At 42.3% G+C, this 10,210-nt stretch overlaps 1 long non-coding RNA gene across 1 annotated transcript; it reads left to right on the top strand.

Annotated features, from left to right (window-relative positions):
• The first annotated feature begins 900 nt into the window (after nucleotides 1-900).
• On the top strand, nucleotides 901-2,546 carry LOC141372124 (uncharacterized). The gene is made up of 2 exons (XR_012377444.1): nucleotides 901-993; nucleotides 1,118-2,546. It is a non-coding gene; the product is annotated as an uncharacterized lncRNA (long non-coding RNA).
• Nucleotides 2,547-10,210: the final 7,664 nt, after the last annotated feature.

The following is a 10,210-nucleotide window of genomic DNA, read 5'->3' as shown; positions in this document are numbered from 1 at the left end:
CACCCCCTGGTCTGCACTGCCCCCTGGCTCAGTGCAGGCTTCTTCCTCTGGCACCACACACACACACACACACACACACACACACACACACACACACACACACCTTCTTTTCCATAACTGTAATATTCCCTATAATTCTCTATTATGAGGACCCCAGAAATCATCTACTGCACCTAGCCCAGTTTTGAGGTAACATAACAATCCCCAACATTTCTTGAGCATTTTCTATGCATCTGGGCAGGCCACGTGCTTTGCTCACATTCCCTGCTTACTCTGCATGCAAACTAATGAGGTCCCTTTGACATATGGGGAAAAGGAGGAGACTAGCTAGCCCAAGACAACACAGCTATCATGTCACATTAGGTTATTTAAATCTTCTGAGAAGACCTCTGGGAGAAATGCTCTAATGCTAGCTCAGGGGTCCTGCTGCCTTTTTAAGCAGAGATCTATGCTCTGTGCTTGTCCTTGCTTCCCGAGGAGCCTGCACACCCACTGCTCTGTCAATACCAAGTGGCCATTTGAGGCTTGTCCAGCCAGACCAGGCTCACATCCCCCACATAATTCCCTGTAGATATGCAGCCTTGGAAAAGTTACTTAAAATACCAGCCAGGCTTTCCCCATTTCTAAGCAGGAGGTATTCACATCACATGGTGATTTTCAGGATTTAATCAAAGAGTAGAAACCAACTAGTGAGGTTCTCAAGTGCAGTCTTTGTCTAATCAAGGATTGCTGTTATTGCTGGTGCTCTTTTATTTCACCAACATTCCTCAGTGTTTTTTTTTTTTTTTTTCAGATCCCTGACCATTGATGGCCCCTCACCTTGTGGTCAGACCTGTCCCAGCCCTCTGGCCCTTCTCTCCCTGCTACCTATCTCTCACCAGTAGCTGCAGGCGCCTCAAGGAAGCAGAGGCTCAGAACCTGCCCTCTGCCACCACCCAGCCAGTCTCCTCCCAGCAGGTGCAGCCACAAGGCCCCTGGGCTTCTCTCCATCAGGTGGGAAGCAGAACCATGCTGGATCCTCTTGCAGGCCTGTGCGCCCATCTGTTTCCCAGTAAGTTCCTGACTCCCTCCCTCCCAGCCGCCGCTGTCTCACAGCTGTCCCCCCACCCTCTTGCAGGCGGTGGAACAGGGCTCAACCTGGAGCACCCGGCTTTGGTCCTGGCACTTGGGCAATTTCGGCCACCCTGTGATGCAAAGCTGACACCAGTGTCAACTATATCCACTGGTACTGCCACCAGGAGGGTCCTCAGACTGAATATGATCTGGATGAAGGTGGAGGTACCAGTCTCGAAAGCAAAGTCGAGACCATGGAGGACAGGGAGAGCATCAGCTGTACTCTGTGGGTGCTGAAGCTGGAGAAGAGCAACGAGGGCATGTACTACTGTGCTGCCTGGGAAGCGCACAGCCCTGTGCTCTCACCAGGTCCCTGGGCAAAAAGGTCTCTGTCTCCCAGGGCGCTCCATGCCCGGCACCTTTCACCGGCTCTGGGTCCTTGGGGTTGCCCTGGGGTTAGCCTCAGCACCCCGGACTCGCGGGTCCACTGCACAGAATCCTGCAGGCTCAGGAACCCCTGACGCGCAGTCTGGCGCAGACCCGGCAAGCTGTCCAGTCTGGAGGGACTTCTCTGAAGATCATCCAGTGCAGCGTTTCTGAAGCATTTGAAGCAGAATCTGTGCTTCTCAATGCAGTAGCTACTAGCCGCTAGCCACATGTAGCTCCTGAGCACTTGAAATGTAGCTAGTGCACTAGTCCAAACTGAGATAGGCTGCTTGTGTAACACATAAATCACATTCTGGAGACTATAAAAAAAAAAGTTGAAATACTTTCTTAATAATTTCTACATTCTACATTGATGTTGAAATACTATTTTGGATATCTTGCAGTAAATAAAAGTAGTCCTATAATTTTACTTGTTTCTTTAACTTAAAAAAATGCAACAGTTAGAAAATGTGTCTCAAATAGTGGTTTACATTTATTTCTACTGAACAGAGCTGTGAGAGACTGGCAATTAAAGATTCTGGCCATTTCCAAGGAAGAATGTGGGGATAAAATACTGTGCAAATATGAAGGACTCTGGAGATTTACTACAAAATGGTTGAAAACTGAGACTGGAAGTCACCCTGATTCCAGTTTTTAAGTTGCTGTCCTGCCCACTGCTAGTTACTTTGCAGTGTTGACTCAGTGAGCAGAAGAACAGGAAACAGTAGGGCTAACTTCTCAGCACCCTCATGCACTGGCATGCCTGGTGCTCAACTCCTGTGGGGGGAAATGATCCTCAGGCAGGTTGATGCATCAAACCTGGATGAGCCCAGAGACCTCAGCCTCCCACTTCTCCTTGAATGCTACTCCATGTGGGATTTGGGGGCCAGATTGCTTGGACCTCTCATCTGTAAAAGGAGGTGGTTTAACTGCCACAATTATGGGACTGATTTCTGTATTAAAGCAAAATTATACCAATAAGATATCACTATGTTACTAATTTGTTACAAAGGTAGTCATCTTCTTGACAAAAAAAAAAAAAAGAAAAAGAAAAAAGAAAAAGAAAATCTGTATTACTGATCTTCAGGCCCCAAACAGGAAAAAACCTGCTGCCATATGTGGGGAAGAAGAAAAAGCTCTCTAAGGAGGGCTAAGCTGAATTAAACCCATTGTCAATTGAAAATTCAAATTTTAGCCCCGCATTGGGCTCTCTGCTCCACGGGAAGCCTGCTTCTCCCTCTCCCACTCCCCCTGCTTGTGTTCCCTCTCTCACTGTGTCTCTCTCTGTCAAATAAATAAAATCTTAAAAAAAAAGAAAATTCAAATTTTATGTACAACTTAATTGCAGTGGTAAACATGATTACTAAAAGGAAAGTCTACATGATCTGAAGGAAATTAGCCCCTCAGATTCTCTAACTCCTCATCTATCTCTCTGAGCTTCTGCTTTAGTGGTGAGAGATTTATATTTAAGATTTGCCTGCCTGTGAAAGAGCCCAACCAACACCCTCCCCTCTACTGAAGCCTGAATCAAGGCTCCAGCATGTGCAGGAAGGGGTGGGGGAGGAGGGTCAGTAACTTACCTTTGCTCTGTTTTGGGCATGTTCCTTCATTTGTCTTCCCCATATCCTGATACAACTGAACCCTTTCCTCTCACTGCCTGACTCCACAGAGGAGCCACTCTGAGACCTGACTATTACAGTTGGTTAGAGAGAAATTAGCTAAATATGAAGACACTGTCATAAGAAGTCATCTCAAGTCAATATAAATCTCTGTTTTCAACATGGGTCCAGAGTGCCTTCGAGTTACAACCTGAGAGGACAGTGACCTTGTGCATGAAGCAAACCATCTTTATGTAGAGGGAACAACAAGTCATATTTGGAGTCACTTCTTCTACCTGTCCTTCTCATTTTGGCTAAGGTGAGCTTCACCAAAGACACTTTGGCCACACACAGTAAAGCCAAACCAGCCAGAGGTCAACCAGCCCTCTTGTCCTAAGTAAATATTTGCTAATTAAATCGTTTAAATGGCTGATTCCTAAAAACACTTGAAAGCATCTTGTTAGAATGAACAGGGCCAAGTACAGCGGTGACTCCATTAATTATCTGTTCAAGTGAGATTGATATTTTGACTATTAGAGAGGGGCTCACATTATCTCATGGGTGGGAGATTTTGCATAGATGGATGCTTGAAATATCCTGATGATTTGGGCTCAACTCAATTATTTCATTCCTGAGGTGGGTGAGACACAATGATTTTGAGTAATAGAGGCAATATTATATTATGAAATTAATGCTGAAAAAAGTCTAAGAACATCTCAAAAGATCAGTTTCCATAGTTATATTATCTAGTCCCAATTGATCACACACACTAGTACTGTGGAAAATGTCATGTCTGTTACATCAGAGTCATCTAAAAATCACAATTCTGAAAATTTCTGAACACACCTGGAAATCTATGCAGACTGTTTTCTGTTGAGTGTTCTTTATGTTCCACCCGAATGGGTTCAGGGACACAGTCTTGGGTAGAGGAAAGGGCACAACTTGGAGAAGTCACTTCTAAACATTGGGATCAGGAAAGCATTTACTATGTTACTTCCAAATCCTTACTGTCTCATAGAAAACCTGTATGGCTTTTGATTTTTATTTTAAAATTTTTTGTTTGAAAGAATTCACATGTTACTTAATTTTAAAACAATTGCATATTATTGAACACTTGGACACACCATGTGAAGTCTGATTGTTAGAAATGTGTGTAATAGCCTCTGTCTTGACCACTATTTCTCCCCTCTTCTCCAACAACCTTTGTTTCTTTTACAAAACAAAATCTTGTTTTCTCTGCTGATTCCTACTGACTCCATCGGCCAAGTTAGAGGCAAGATTCATTCTTGGAGAGCTCAGAGTAGCTTCGTGGCCCGAGTGTGTCTTTTCCCCTCTGCAGGACCGATACCAAGTACTTTAGAGAGTGGCACAAATACTCAGTCTTCTTATTAACACTGTAATATAATCTCCTTGGTTTCTTTCCGTCTCTTTTGTCCACTTGCAGATGTGGGAATGAGATCGTCTCAAGCAGAACTGCTCACAACCAAAACTTCCTTCAGCAAGGTTGTTTGGCACAAACATGATCTGCTGGCTTTCATGGATGATTGCTAAAAAATCAGCCTCACATGTTCTTCATCTGGAGACTGAGAAGATAGACTTTCAAGTAGGACTCTGTGTGTCCCCTGCTTTGAGGCATAGATTTCTTTCCTAGTCAAAGGACAAGGGTGGATGCTAAGAGGCAGAAAGGGTGGTTTCTGTGAAACCTTCTGTTTCCTCTCCATTTCAATGCTCCATATTTCTCCCCCTGCTCAGTGCCCCAGTCCTATGGATTCCACTAATGGGCATCTTTGCTCTGATTACCACTGAATGTTGGCTGAAGAAAGCTGACGTTCAGGGACGCCTCACCATATCAGCTGACAAAACCATTCCTTCTTGGGCATTAGATTTCCAAGCCTATGAATTCAGAACCTGAGAGAAAAGAAACAAATTCCTCCCCAAGTTAATTGGCATAGAAGGGACTGGCTACTCCCATCTGCACCTCTTGGTTCCTGAGCATAAACCTCTGTCTCTGGGATAGATGACAACATGTTGGCCTCAAGGAATGATGCAGACACCTGTTGGGGAGGGCAACTTAAGCTCATGTTGCTCCCACTACCCAATCTCTTGCTGATGCTTCCATTGGCTGCTTTCAAACAGCAGTCAGAGAATAAGGAAAACCATCTGTGCAGTCCATGAGGGTCACTTCATAATGCCCAGGGCAAGGTAAAGAGAGGTAGACTGTCCATCTGGAGGAGCAAAAGAATGAAATCAAGCAGATAGTCAAATATGTGGGCTATATTTGCCCCCATATAAGTACAAGTTGCAGAATTGGGAGATTTTTTCTAGTTCCTTTCATTTCACTTTTCACAAAACCACCAATGTCCTGTCTCTAACAGAATAAGGATGTGTTCTGTTCCTTCAGTAACAAAACAGGAAACTAGACAAGTGTTGAGAGATTATCAGTAACTTCTGTGCTTTTCTAGTTGATAAACTTAGTAGAGAGGAGTTTGTAGTTTATTTGTAATGCCTTTGTTCTTCATTTAAATCAGGGATTCTGAAGTATTTGTAGAGTTATTAAGTAAGGCACCATCACCTAAGTAGAATAAAATAAATAACTTCAAGAGATCTATGTGTAGATAAATGATTATAGTGCTTTAGAAACTAATATTATGATGAATCCAATTCTGTGTTCTTGATGTTCTTTAATACAATAAACAGGTGTACAGTAGTGAAGCTTTCCAACTCTTACTAAAAGAGACAAGAGAAATTCTTGCCACTTTAATAATGTCAACTAAAATCCAGGCTTTCACATTTTTTATAATTGATCTTTCTATCCTTTCCTAATCTACTTTCCTGCCACCTGTGAGTCAACATTTAACTGTTTCAATAATAAGGTGATTATTCCTGTCTACTGTAGTTCTGTTGCCTTTATTTTTTTAACTTCTAACGTGAAGTTGCTGAATAATTACCAAAAATCTTCAGTTATATTCTGAAAGTGGTAGAATTAGCATTTGTAGTCCACATGTCAATAGATTTTTGATTGCTTTCCTTTGCTCAAAGAAAAAGAATTTAAAAATAGAGCTACCCTATGACCCAGCAATTGCACTACTGGGTATTTACCCCAAAGACACGGATGTAGTGAAAAGAAGGGCCATATGCACCCCAGTGTTCAGAGCAGCAATGTCCACAATAGCCAAACTGTGGAAAGAGCCGAGATGCCCTTCAACAGATGAATGGATAAAGAAGATGTATACATTCCATATACAATGGAATATTGCTCAGCCATCAGAAAGGATGAATACCCAACTTTTACATCAACATGGATGGGACTGGAAGAGATTATGCTAAATGAAATAAGTCAAGAAGAGAAAGTGATGATAATTTATCATATGGTTTCACTTATTTGTGGAACATAAGGAATAGCATGGAGGACATTAGGAGAAGGAAGGGAAAAATGAAGCGGGGGGAATTGGAGGGAGAGACGAACCATGAGACTATGGACTCTGAGAAACAAACTGAGGGTTTTAGAGGGGAGGGGCGTGGGGGGCTGGGTTAGCCCAGTGATGGGTATAAAGGAGGGCATGTACTGCATGGAGCACTGGGTGTTATACGAAAACAATGGATCGTGGATCACTACATCAAAAACTAATGATGTCTTGTATGGTGACTAACATAACATAATAAAATAAAAGTTAAAAAGGAAAAAAAGAAAAAGAATTAAGTTTTTTTTGAAAATTAATAAATATAATGTAATGTTCTGATAAGATGTTAATAATAGCTATTTTTTCCCGAGTACTCCTATGTAGTAGACACTGTATTAAGCACTTTAAATATTTCTTATTATGTATGTGTCTGTATCAGAGGAAAGAGGAAAGGGAGTCTCTGGCTATCAATGTACCCTTGCAGATGTCACTAACCCTGCCCCAGACGTCTGGTCTGACATAATTTCTTAATTAACTTGCATTCCTATTTGGAGACTGTATGTGTTGAAATTGTCTGGTTATCTCAGAGAGAAGTAAGGTGCTCAGAGAGTTTCAGTAATTGTGAAAAGCTGAGGCTGAAGGTGCTGGCAGTGAACAAAATGGAATTCATACCCGTTTAACTCCACTGGCTACCAGATAATGTGTTAGATGTTAAGCCAATTGAGGAAATCATGTCATCATCATGAAAATTCTACAAATAAACCTATTTCATAGAAGAAAGAATTGATACTTAAAGAGGAACAGTCATATTTCCAAACAAATAGGCCATTCTACTTCAAGGCACTATTGGATGGCTTTGAATTCCCTTAGTGTTTGTTAACTTTACAAGAATATACTCTGGCATTTGTGAGCAAATACGGTTTTCCCAGACCTGCCACCCAGCACAGTCAGGACAGAAGGACTGCTCACTCAAGAAGCCATGGCTAAAGGGTCACAGTGGACACATCTGGAAGAGTTCCTTTCTAGACAGTCTGTTCCAGGATCCTTCTTGCTGGTGGAGCAGAAAAGGCTACAAAAAATCACATATCTTCTCTGTTTTGTGAACTTGCTTTAACAGAAAGTATCACAGAGCAAGTACATGGAGAGTGCTAGAACCCCTTAGCCAGACTCAATTTAAAGATCAAAATGTGCAATGAGGATAATGCTTTAGAAATTTGTAGGCTGTATAGTTTTATTCTCCCAAATACATCAAGTCACCTGGAGCCCTTCCTCTGTTTAGGCTACATCATGACAAATATCACCCATGAAAAGAGATTTCGGCTGTACTCAGAATAAGCTGTCTTATTGAATTAATCATAAGAGAGTGAGCTGAACAATCAGATTTATTTGAAAAATAAAGGGGATTTCTGAATTTACGAATCTCCGTTGAACAGTAGGCAAGCCTGGCAAATTAGGAAAACAGAATTTTACTAGAGATGATAGCTGATCTCTTATAACACCTGCTCAGAGGCAGTTAGATGTGAACAATAAATAAGCAGCACTGAGACACCCTGTCTCTTTCACTGGGATTCTTTTTATGCAGTCCACCGAACACAGTAGATGAAGCCACATACAAATGAGTACAAAGTATTAGAAGAGCCAGACAGACCCTAGAACCTCTCTTCAGTTCTGGACTTTTATCCTTTCCACATGGGCAACCTCAGCCCCAGTCCCAGACTCGGCCTCAGCCCCCACGCTGTGCTTCCTGACAGGTACCTCAGTCTTACAATGAAGAGGATTTTTGCTCTATGTTCACATTGACCTGATGCTTCCTGATGAGAGTTTCTGTCTGGGGTTGTTGAGAACAGCCTGAGTGAGTGAGGAAATGCCAATCTTCATTCCAGGGAGTATGGATGGCACGGGCTGCATAACATGGGGTTTGAAATGGAAAGAGGGCACATGACTGTGGTCGTAGACATGACTTTGAGGGCCAGGTGCAGTGCCAAATGAAGGAAGATGAACACAAGTGCTGCTGGAATATAAGTGCTCTCAAGGAGGACCTTTATCTCTGGTGTCTGTGACCTTGCCATGTTCGGCACATGCCTTGTCTCTAGTGCAGCCTCCATACACATTTGCCGAATTAATGTGTGAATCAATGAACCTCAGGAAGCATTGAGGAAGCACATTTAGAGTATTTCCTGTAATGAATCCTAAGCGTGCATCCTAGAACCTTGAGAGAAATATATCCACAGGCACATATGCACATACATACATATGTATACATATTAATAATAGATAGTGTCATATACTATATTATGTTATAATAAGTGTGCATAGAAGAAACAAAGTTTCTTGTATATGAACCTCGGTTCCAGATATAGATCCTATGGTGAAAATTATTATTTGGCCACTTCCTCATGTCAGACCTTTGATAAAATGCCTGGTGTGTCAAAGCCTCCAATTTCTCATCTGAAAAATGGAAACAATAATAAAAGCACCTACTTAGTTGGCTCTGTAAAGATTAACTGAGATAATGGAACCAAGATGTTTGTAGCACAGTACCTGCCACGTAGAAATGCCTTCAATATTGTGAGCTATTTTTTTCTCTTTAAATTTTTTATTGTTATGTTAATCACCATACATTACATCATTAGTTTGTGATGTAGTGTTCCATGATTCATTGTTTGTGCATAACACCCAGTGCTCCACGCAGAACGTGCCCTCTTTAATACCAATCACCAGGCTAACCCATTCCCCCAGCCCCCTCCCCTCTAGAACCCTCAGTTGGTTTATCAGAGTCCATCGTCTCTCATGGTTCGTCTCCCCATCCGATTTACCCCACTTCATTCTTCCCCTCCGGCTATCTTCTTCTTTTTATTTTCTTAACATATATTGCATTATTTTTTTCAGAGGTACAGATCTATGACTCAACAGTCTAGCACAATTCACAGCGCTCACCAGAGCACATACCCTCCCCAATGTCTATCACTCAGTCACCCCATCCCTCCCACCACCCACCACTCCAGCAAAACTCAGTTTGTTTCCTAAGATTACGAATTCCTCATATCAGTGAGGTCATATGATACATGTCTTTCTCGAATTGACTTATTTCACTCAGCGTAACACCCTCCAGTTCCATCCACGTCGTTGCAAATGGCAAGATCTCATTCTTTTGATGGCTGCATAATATTCCATTGTGTATATATACCACTTCTTCTTTATCCATTCATCTGTCGCTGGGCATATTGGCTCTATCCACGGTTTGGCTATTGTGGACATTGCTGCTATAAACATTGGGGTGCACGTACCACTTCGGATCCCTGCATTTGCATTCTTGGGGTAAATACCCAGTAGTGCAATTGCTGGATCGAATGGTAGCTCAAATTTCAACTGTTTGAGGAACCTCCATACTGTTTTCCAGAGGGGTTGCGCCAGCTTGCATTCCCACCAACAGTGTACGAGGGTTCCCCTTTCTCCACATCCCCGCCAACATCTGTCGTTCCCTGACTTGTTAATTTTAGCCATTCTGACGGGTGTGAGGTGGTATCTCATTGAGGTTTTGATTTGGATTTCCCTGATGCCGAGCGATGTGGAGCACATTTTCATGTGCCTGTTGGCCATTTGGGTGTCTTCTTTGGAAAAATGTCTGTTTATGTCTTCGGCCCATTTCTTGATTGGATTATTTGTTCCTTGCGTGTTGAGTTTCATATGTTCTTTATAGATTTCGGATACTGGCCCTTTATCTGATATGTC

Source organism: Callorhinus ursinus, unplaced genomic scaffold (genome assembly GCF_003265705.2).
Source record: "Callorhinus ursinus isolate GAN/ISIS: 27379988/994484 unplaced genomic scaffold, GSC_fseal_2.0 scaffold1316, whole genome shotgun sequence".
Lineage (NCBI taxonomy): Eukaryota > Metazoa > Chordata > Mammalia > Carnivora > Otariidae > Callorhinus > Callorhinus ursinus.
The sequence above is the reverse complement of the archived record's forward strand: the minus strand, read 5'-3'. Positions and strand labels throughout refer to the sequence as shown.